We start from the raw sequence: 9665 nt of genomic DNA on the forward strand, positions 1-9665 counted from the left end.
CCGCTCACACTCCGAGCTCAAAGATGCAACATGTTGTAACGAGTTGCAATACTAAAATAAAATACTGGAAATCTACATCGTGAACAGGTGACGGCACCTCGCAGCACTGACTCCGCCCACTACTCAGAGGCTGCTGAGCTCCACTGAGGACACTTTAAAAAGCTGAAAAGGAGGCTTGAAGATGACTCGAGTTAAAATGACACAATAAGCACCATTGGTTGCTTCTCTGAGATCTTTCAGATGTCTTTCCTCCTTGGCATCATACAAACTGATAAAAACTGACTCAGCTCAGACTGATTAATACGGGTATTGATTATCTGACCCTCATGGTTGAGCACTCATGTTACCGTCATTTAAAAGAATCGCTGCAGAAGCAGATGGTCACTTAGGAATGAAACGCTTCGCTTGTTTTTACCTCCTGTATTCTGACTGGAAATACATGTTCTGAAATAATCATGTTTTACATTAGGCTTATGCATATTAAACATTTACATATGTATTTATAGATTTTGCAGGCCTGTATGAACACCTCCAGTGTTTTGGCGCTTTGCATATCTATAATCTCCGTCTGAAAGGTTCAGTGTTAGACTTCCTGCTCATGCAGTAAACAGCATCTAACAATCCAACATGCAGTACTTTAGTGAAGCTCTGATGATGAGGGGGTCCTCTGGGATGCAGAAACAGACGACTGATGGGCTGCAGCTGGAATCTAAATCCTAATTTACACTCACTGGAACGCGACCTTCATCTTCACATGTATAAATCTGAGAGTGAAGAAACACTCGTCCTCGTAACGTTGCACCACAACGGCGGATTTATTCTCAGGAATATCTCAGTTAACACTTTAAACTGGTCGGTTTCATCCAGTTAAAGCCTCGTCATCTGAATCTTCGGATGCATTTCCGGCATGTTTTAACGTATAATCTGCGTTTTCTGATCTCATGAGAACGAAACCGAAGAATGTTTATTTGGCAACGAACCCTTTAATAGAAGCAAACTTTTCACCCTCCACAGAAGCATCTGAAACATCTGAGATGAATCTCTTCGAAAAGCCTTTAAATGGAAGCTGAGTGCATCCAACACAAGTATTTCCCTCCTAGCAGCACCCCTCCCCCCAACCCATCATTCCTACTTTTTCTTTGGTTCTAAATGATTAGAAAGTTAATTTAAAACAAAATGGTTTTTTTAAGTTATCTGCTTTAAAGTGAGTTAAATGTTGTGAAACAGTAAAATCTGCTGAAACCACATTTCAGTTTAATTCCATGACAGAATCATATCCATATGAACACATATAAGCAGTGTGGGACTATTTTCTCGCCTGCTCCATCGACTCATACATGGACCTAAAACAAGCTTATATGCATCATTTTATTAGAATACCTATGTTATGGCCTGGCTTTGTGCCTTGTGGTGGTTCACCATGAGTTAGTGTGGGTGGAGGCCAGCTTGCATCAGGCCTGGGAAGCGATGCAGGCCGCCGCGATCCATCATGGGTCCTGTTTTTCTTAGTTTTTTTTTTTTTTTTTTATTTGGTCCCTGATTGTAATCGTCTAACCATCCATTTCTACCGCTTATCTGGGGTCGGGTCGCGGAGCAGCTCCCTAAGCAGGGAAACCCAGACTTCCCCTCCCCAGCCACATTCACCAGCTTGTCCGGGGGTATCCCGAAGCGTTCCCAGCCCAAGAGATTCAGCCCCTCCACTGTGTCCTGGAACATCTCACCAGTGAGGTGTCCAGGAGGCATCTTAACCAGATGCCTTTCCACCTCATTGAGGAGCAGCGGCTCTACTCTGAGGAGGAAACTCTTTGCGACTGCTTGTAGCTGTGATCTTCTTTCAGTCACTACTTATAGCGCGTGATAATAGATGGTGAGAACGTAGATCAGACGGTAAATCGAGAATGTCTCCTTCTGGTTCAGTTCCTTCTTTATCCCAACAGACCGGCTTGGAGTCCGCTGCACTGCAGACGCTGCAGCACCGATTCACCTTTCATATCGTACTACATCCTTCCTTCACAACGACCCTGACATACTTGAACTCCTCCACTTCGGGCAGGACCTCATTCCCAACCCGGAGAGGACATTCCACCCTTTTCCCACCGAGCACAATGTTCTCTGATTCGGAGGTTGTGGTGTGTATACCAGTAGGCAGTAAGCAACACAACCAGGCATGCCCAGTTGATTTAGCCGAGTAAATAGTATCATAGCATCAATGAATGCAAGAAGTTATGAGCAGAGGTTCATTATTTCTCTAAGAGTATATGTACACACATCAGCACCATATTTTTGTGGTTATTATGGGATTGGTACCCCTCCCACCACCACCACCCCGTAAAGTGGGATTCTTTCATTTGCAGGCTAACATGGGCCGATAATTATCCAACAAACTTTTTCAGCTTTTTCTTTATAACATCAAATTGGACATTGTTGAGTCCAGTACATAGACTGTATATAAAGAGATGGGCGGAGCCTTCCTGACATCACCCGTAGGTTTCTGAAGAGCTGAATTGAAGGGGGGCTGTGAGCGTCATGGTGGATGATTGTTGAGCGAACTCCGAGCTGCCTGTAGCTAAGAGCTAACCAAGCTAACCCGGAGATAATAGGAGCTAACAGAGGTAAGCGGGCTAAAGCTAAGTCACGTTGTTAACTGGCTAAAAAACGCGGTTCTACGTTCTGACTTGAAGTGGGAGATCTGGTACCTGTCAATCACAAGGACACGCCCAGCAGAGGTTGCCGCTTGGTCCAGTACATACTGATAATAAAACCAGTAAAGCTGAGAGCGAGAAGAGGAGCAGGCCATGTCTGTTGTTATTAGGCGAGCAGTTCAGTTATGATTTTTCATATTTTAATCTGCACATTGGGAACCTTTAATACTTTAGGAAGCTAAAATAAAATGAGGACAGTTTAAGGAGGTTGAGTGCTGCAAGTCAAAGAAGCTGTTTGAGCAGCTCAGATGTCAATAATTAGACTTCAGAGTTTGTACTTCAAGCCAAAAATAAAAGCAAATATTAAACATGATCTGAGCTGCCGCCACCGATTAGTTTCCATGTGTCAGTCACAGCAGGAGGTCGGTCGGTTACAAGCCCTCTTCAGGGTTGTGTCAGGAAGTTGGCGTCCATCCTGAAACCACGGCTGTTTTATGATGTTATTTTCAGGATGTCATCATAACGAAATGCTGTTGGCACAGGTCATATCAGAGGAAACCGTCTTCAGATGCTGTTAAATGGAAAGTGGAAGAAATGAAAAGGAAACATGGTGGATGATAGAATTGAAATGTTTGCTACTGCTTCTAATACGATGAGCCATGACATCATGATGGATCATGTGGACCGAAGGAGGAGCATCCAGGTGTGGTTCAGGTGTTACTGGCTCATCAGTTTTTGCTTCAGCCTTCGGACCCTTTCTTATGGAGTCCTGCAAGGTTCAGTACTAACGCCTCTGATTTTCCCCCTTTACCTGCTTCAGCCTATTGTCTATTATTAGAAAAGACAAGATTTTACTGCACTGTTGTAGCTACCAGTTGAGTTTATATAACTTGAAAAAATAATGACTAGCTCCGCCTCCGAGGTCATGTTGACCAATCAAAGTGTTTTTATGGACACTGGACAAAATTGTTTGTACCCTTTGGTCGATGAAAGAAAAACTCACAATGGCCACAGAAGAAACTTGAATGAGAAAAAAGTAATAATAAATAAAAATTCTATAAAATGTAACTAGTGAAAGTCAGATGTTGCTTTTTAGCCGTGCTACAACAGAATTATATAAAAAATAAATTCGTGAAACAAGCCTGTTAACTAGATTAGCTGTTCTTAACCTTTTTGCAACACAGTACCCCTTGTAAAATATTTGCAGTAAGTACCCCCTAACCACTGCAAAGTATTTTTAGTTAAGAAAACACAAATACATCACTTTGTCATTTGTGTTTGGTTTATTAAACTTTTGTATGCCTTGTCAAGGTAACAGCGACTGACAGATGTGATTTATATATTCATATATTATTATTTTTATATTATTTTATTTAAGGATGTTTCAAAGAAAACATAAGATGTTTTCATAAAATTTCAAGTACCCCCCCGGAATGCTTTGAGGTGCCCCCAGAGGTACATGTACCCCCATTTGAGAAACAGTGGACTAGATTACGCAATCTTAGTTGCGTCTGCCATTGCCATAGAAACAAGGGAGTTAATTCCACATATTTTGATGCAAGCTGCACATGTTGCAGTGTACAATAAGGATGGATGTTACCGACATTTATGCTGTTGCTACCATACCATAAGTTTATGATGCTTTTTTTATTCAATTAAATTCAACTTTATTAAAATAGTGTCAAATCACGGCAATGCCATCTCAAGACGCTTTACAGACAGGAAAAAAAAAACATAATGAAAGCCAGTTCATAATAGCCTATACAAGGAAACCAACAGACTGATTTGGAGGATCCAACTCATTGTCCCATCCTAAACAAGCACACTGGCGACAGTGGGAAGGAAAAAACTTCCTTTTAACAGGAATTCAATACCCAAAATTTACTGATTCTTCTTGCTACAGAATGCACATTGTGCATCTACTGCACACCATACAGTAAACACACGGACACATGAAAAATCAAGGCCTGTGCATTTGTATTTCTTTTTTATTATTAAGTTAATGTGCAAATAGACTAATGTCGTCCACAAAACACTAAAAAAGATACATGATTTTTCCTTGAAATAGGTCCCACAGCTGATGTTTATAAAGTGAAAAGAAGTGGCTCTGAAAAGGACCCTTGTGGTACTCCTCTGTGGGCACGGTTGTCAAGAAAAGCTGTTTCACTCTTGATTTAAAACCTTTTACACATGAAATGGACATCTGAAAATATCAGGGGTGATTAAAAGAACTTTAATGAAATTAATAAATAATCAATACAAAAAGAAAACCCTTTTTCTAAAATCTTATACACAAATGATAGTTGTGAAATAGCTGCATGGTTAGAGAAAACAGCTGAATCAAGTTTTCCTTGATTCAGGGTGAGAAGATTAAAGCCAGTAAAAGCCTCTCCTGCTTACACAGTTCAGTTGAATAAAACACTTTTCGTGGATCCAGCCTCTCATTTTCCTGAGTCTCAGCCTGACAGGTTTCTAACATTTGTAATTTCCCTAAATCAACATGGAAGCCACAGACGGGACGGTCGGGAAACACGAACGTAAACAGCCGAGGTTGGTTTGAAGTCTGTGGCTGCCGTAACGGGAACTAATCAGACTGCTTGGAAGCTAAATGACCTTGTGAGTATATTTAGTGATATGTTGGAAGAGATGGAGTGAAACCAAACCAGATATTTTATCCAGCTGCAGCTTTTACATACATGTTATTACTTCAGCTCGCGTTAACTACATGCAGCCTGCAAACACACAATCCTGCCTTTAACGCCTGTATTTAGTTACAACAAACCCACATTTTCACAACTAAACTCCACTTTTAATCTTTGCTTGCAGTTTTTCTTAAAGGCTCAGGAATTATAAATTTAGTAAATATTTGATGAGAAACCAGAGAATCAGTTCCAGTTTAAGCTCCTCTTCTTTTCTTTCTCATTTTCAGCTGTGACCTCTCGCCCCACATGACCCAGGTTCAATGTGACTTCCTGCTGGACAATTCAGCCAAGATTAATACACACCCTCCTCACACTCGCCCAGAGATCACACACATCTCACAATACACACTTGTACATTTTCTGAGGACTCCTGCTCACAGACAAACACATTAAAACCCCCTTTTTGTCAGCATAGTTTGCACATTTTGAGCCAACACACAAACAAAAACACTCTTACGACACCAGAAGTCCCTCCAGAGGAATAAACACACCCACACACAACAAGCAGCTTTGTCGTCACACACACATTTTCATTTTCAGCTCTCGCTTCACCTGACAGCTGTATTTATTAATGTCCTAAAACTAACAAACTTTATTAACTCGCTGTCCGTTCCTATACGAGGGAAGAGCTGCAGCCCAGAACTGTTCTCACGTCAGAAGATTACACTGAAAAATTGTTCGTCCAGCTTGCAATTATTGTCTTAAGACTCAAACAAATGATGCGGATTTAATCTTTACAAACTGATAAGTACTCATACTTACCTAAGTGTGAAATGATTTTAAACTAAACAGATTGAGTTTAGACTGGTGCATCAGAAAGGCTGGCTCTGCCATTGGCTGCAAACTGTGGTGGGGAGGAGGACTCGCTTCCCTGGATAACCCTGACTCTCCTCTCCACCATTTACTGGACAGACAGCAGAGTTCCTGTTCCATAAGACTCAGACAGCTTCGCTGTCAGAACGACCAATACAGGAAATCATTCCTGCCCAACGCAATAAGACAGTTTAATGCATTGTCCATGTGTCAAAGATAACATTACAACTATCTATCTATCTATCTATCTAAGCTTAGCTTAGCTTAGCTTAGTTTAGCTTAATTTAGCTTAGCTTATCTATAAGTCCCACTCTGAGATTAATAACCGTTAGGAAGACAATGTGGTTGGATTGGTTTAAGTGTCTGCATGTTGTGTTGTGTTTTAGTTGCTTGTACAAGCTGAGATAACTGCATTTGCAACGAAGGATGTAAATACAGTTAGCAGAAACTGCTAGCTAACATGGATCTCTCAGAACATCCAGGGATGCAGATGCATTGGTGCCAACTCATACTGATCAAAAAGAAGGAATGCTGCTAATACCAGTAGCACAGTCAACTAATATACACAGCTGTAATACAGCTGCCAATCCAAATTTAACCGTGAAGTTTAGCAATAATACGGGCGATTTTTTTTTATCGACAGGTATCGGATATCCGGTGGCTGGAAGGCAGAGAGAAACACAACTGCGTTTTTTAGCCAGCTAACAACGTTTCTTAGCTTTAGCTCGCCTCCCTCTGTTAGCTGCTTAGCTCCTGTTAGCTCCAGGTTAGCTCTTAGCTACAGACAGGTCGTAGTTCGATGGGTGTCAATTATTCATCCCCACATTCACCTCTGTAAACAAATATATGTGAATAAAGTGATCTTAGACTGAAACGCTGCACAAAGAGCTAAAACATTAAACATGATCACTGCACATATTTCTGATTTATTCCGTCGACGTGTTTTTCAGGATTTCCAACATGTTGTTTTGTTGTGTTGTTTTCTGAGATGATATTTTTTAAGACTAAAACTGCCCATGAATATATTTATCAAGTTAACCTCTCATTAAGAGATTTTACCTGACATGGTTTGATATCTATAAAATCTTGTATTTAGTCAGATTTTTTTTTAAACATTTAAAGCAAAAAAGTGCATATTAGATAATTCACCTCGATGCAGCAGGTGAATTTTGACCTTAACATGCTTCCATACAGATGTTTTTCCAATATAACGTAGATGTACAACATCAGATAGTTTGAGCACAATTGGAGCCATTCCCATGCATACACCTAAAAGTAGTTAGAAACCTGTAAATAATTATACCCCGTAACCTGAAGTCAGTCTTGAATTTAAACCTGGATTATTTACACTCATCATGCACTTCATCAGCTTCCTGTTTACATAAATATTGTGTCTCAGCCAATCACACGGCAGTATGTTGGCATGTAGACATGGTGAAGACAACTTGCTGAATTTCAAACTGAGCATCAAGTGAGGAAGGAAGAGGATTGAAGTGACTTTGGTCGTGTTGGTCAGAATTTAGAGGAGAATGGGAAGAGTGGTTGGAAATGATATTAAAGCAACAGGAAGTTAAATAAGACCTGGTTCTAACCAAGCGGCAACCTCAGTGTTTTAACCTGTTAACCAGATGGTTAAGGTGACTCAGTCTTTTGCAAAAAAGTTTTGTTTGTGTGTGTCTTTGTGTTTTTAAAGTCCCAGAAGAGAGGTCTGTCACAGCCCCTGTGGATAATGAGCAGATACAGTTGAGATATAAGTTATTATATCAGAAAAGCATTGATACCTTCATTCATACCTTATTTTACTGACGGATCGCCAGTATTAAGCCTCTAACATTTAACAAGATTTTATATTAAAAAATACATGTAAACAGCCTGGAGCCCCGCTGGTTGAGGGGTTAAAGTGAAGAGTATTCAGAAGCACCAAATGCTGCAGTTCCCCCTTCATCCACTAGGGGCTCCAAAACAGAGTGAATCCCCATAGACTCCCATGTTAAAAAGACCAACTTCACAGCAGAAATAAACATGTTTACAGTAAACATGTTTACAGCAAAAGTAAACACGTTTACAGCAGAAATAAACACGTTTACAGCAGAAGTAAACATGTTTACAGCCTTGTCATGTCTGTCTAGCAGCATAAAGCCACGTGTTGTGAGGACAGCACAGTAAAAAGACGACAAAGACATCCGAAGCAAGCAGATGTCTTTCCAGCGGGTCAAAACAACGCAGAGCTACATTCAGCAGACATGAGCTTACGTTCAGGAAAAAACTATTTAAAAGACTATGAGCTGCAAAGTAATGCAGACACGCCAAAACCAGACGTGGGTGCCGAGCAGCCAGACGCCACGGACCAGCCACCACTGTCACGACCACTCGACACCAGGTCCAGGGCAACCAGCAGACGGTCCCACACGACATCATCTACCGGGTCTTCAGCCGCAAAGCCCTACGCCAGGGCGCAAGCAGCCAGAGCTCAACTTGCCTTTGTTGAAAAGGAGGCAATGATGATGAAACAAAAAGCAGATTTAGAAGCAGACACGATGAGACAAAAGGCAGACTTAGATGCTAGCCTCCACATTTTAAAATGTCAAAAGGAAGTAGCAGCAGCTGAAGCAGAAGCTGCAGCTTATGAAGAAGCAGAGAATCAGAGCGGGGAGAGAAGCGTAGGGCCTCTTACTGAAGCTGAGCCTCTTGATGCAGCACAGCGCACTAGTGAATATGTCGCACAACAACGTGAGTTGCTCCTTTCAGAAGCTTCAGACAGGTCACACCATCCCCTTGAAACAAGAGATAATGAAGTAGGAGTGCAAGTCACACATCAGTCTCTTGATCAGCTAACAACAGCTACCGAGTACGCACCTCCTCCAACAAGTACTGGTATTAAACAAGAACAAAAGGTAACCAAGGGCCCTATAAATACTCAACTGTTAAACCCTTTAGCTCATACCTTTTTACCTCCAAACAACAACTCAGCTGAGTTTAGCGGAGCACAAGTATCTCATTCGGAAAGAACTAGTTAGTGCAGGTTTACTGCATTTCGATGACAAACCTGAAAACTATTGGGCATGGAAAGCCTTGTTTGTTAGTGCCACTAAAGACTTAAACCTGTCCGCTAGAGAGGAACTAGACCTGCTCACAAAGTGGTTAGGGCCAAAATCCTCAGAACAAGCAAAAAGGATCCGAGCAGTGCATACTCTCAATCCCTCGGCAGGTGTGAAGATGGTCTGGCAGCGCCTTGAGGAGTGTTATGGCTCCCCAGAAGCCATCGAGGATGCACTCCTAAAAAAGATAGAGGACCTTCCAAGACTAACAAACAAAGACAATAGTAGGCTGAGAGAACTCGGGAGTTACAGTGTGCTAAAGCAGATGGTGCACTCCCAGGACTTTCGTACCTAGACACAGCTCGAGGGGTGAGACAAATAGTTGAAAAGCTTCCCTTCAACATGCAGGAAAGATGGACAGCTGTGGGGACAAAATACAAAGAGACTCATAGTGTGTCATTTCCTCCTTT

This window comes from Telmatherina bonti (assembly GCF_933228915.1).
Source record: "Telmatherina bonti genome assembly, chromosome: 22".
Taxonomy (NCBI): domain Eukaryota; kingdom Metazoa; phylum Chordata; class Actinopteri; order Atheriniformes; family Telmatherinidae; genus Telmatherina; species Telmatherina bonti.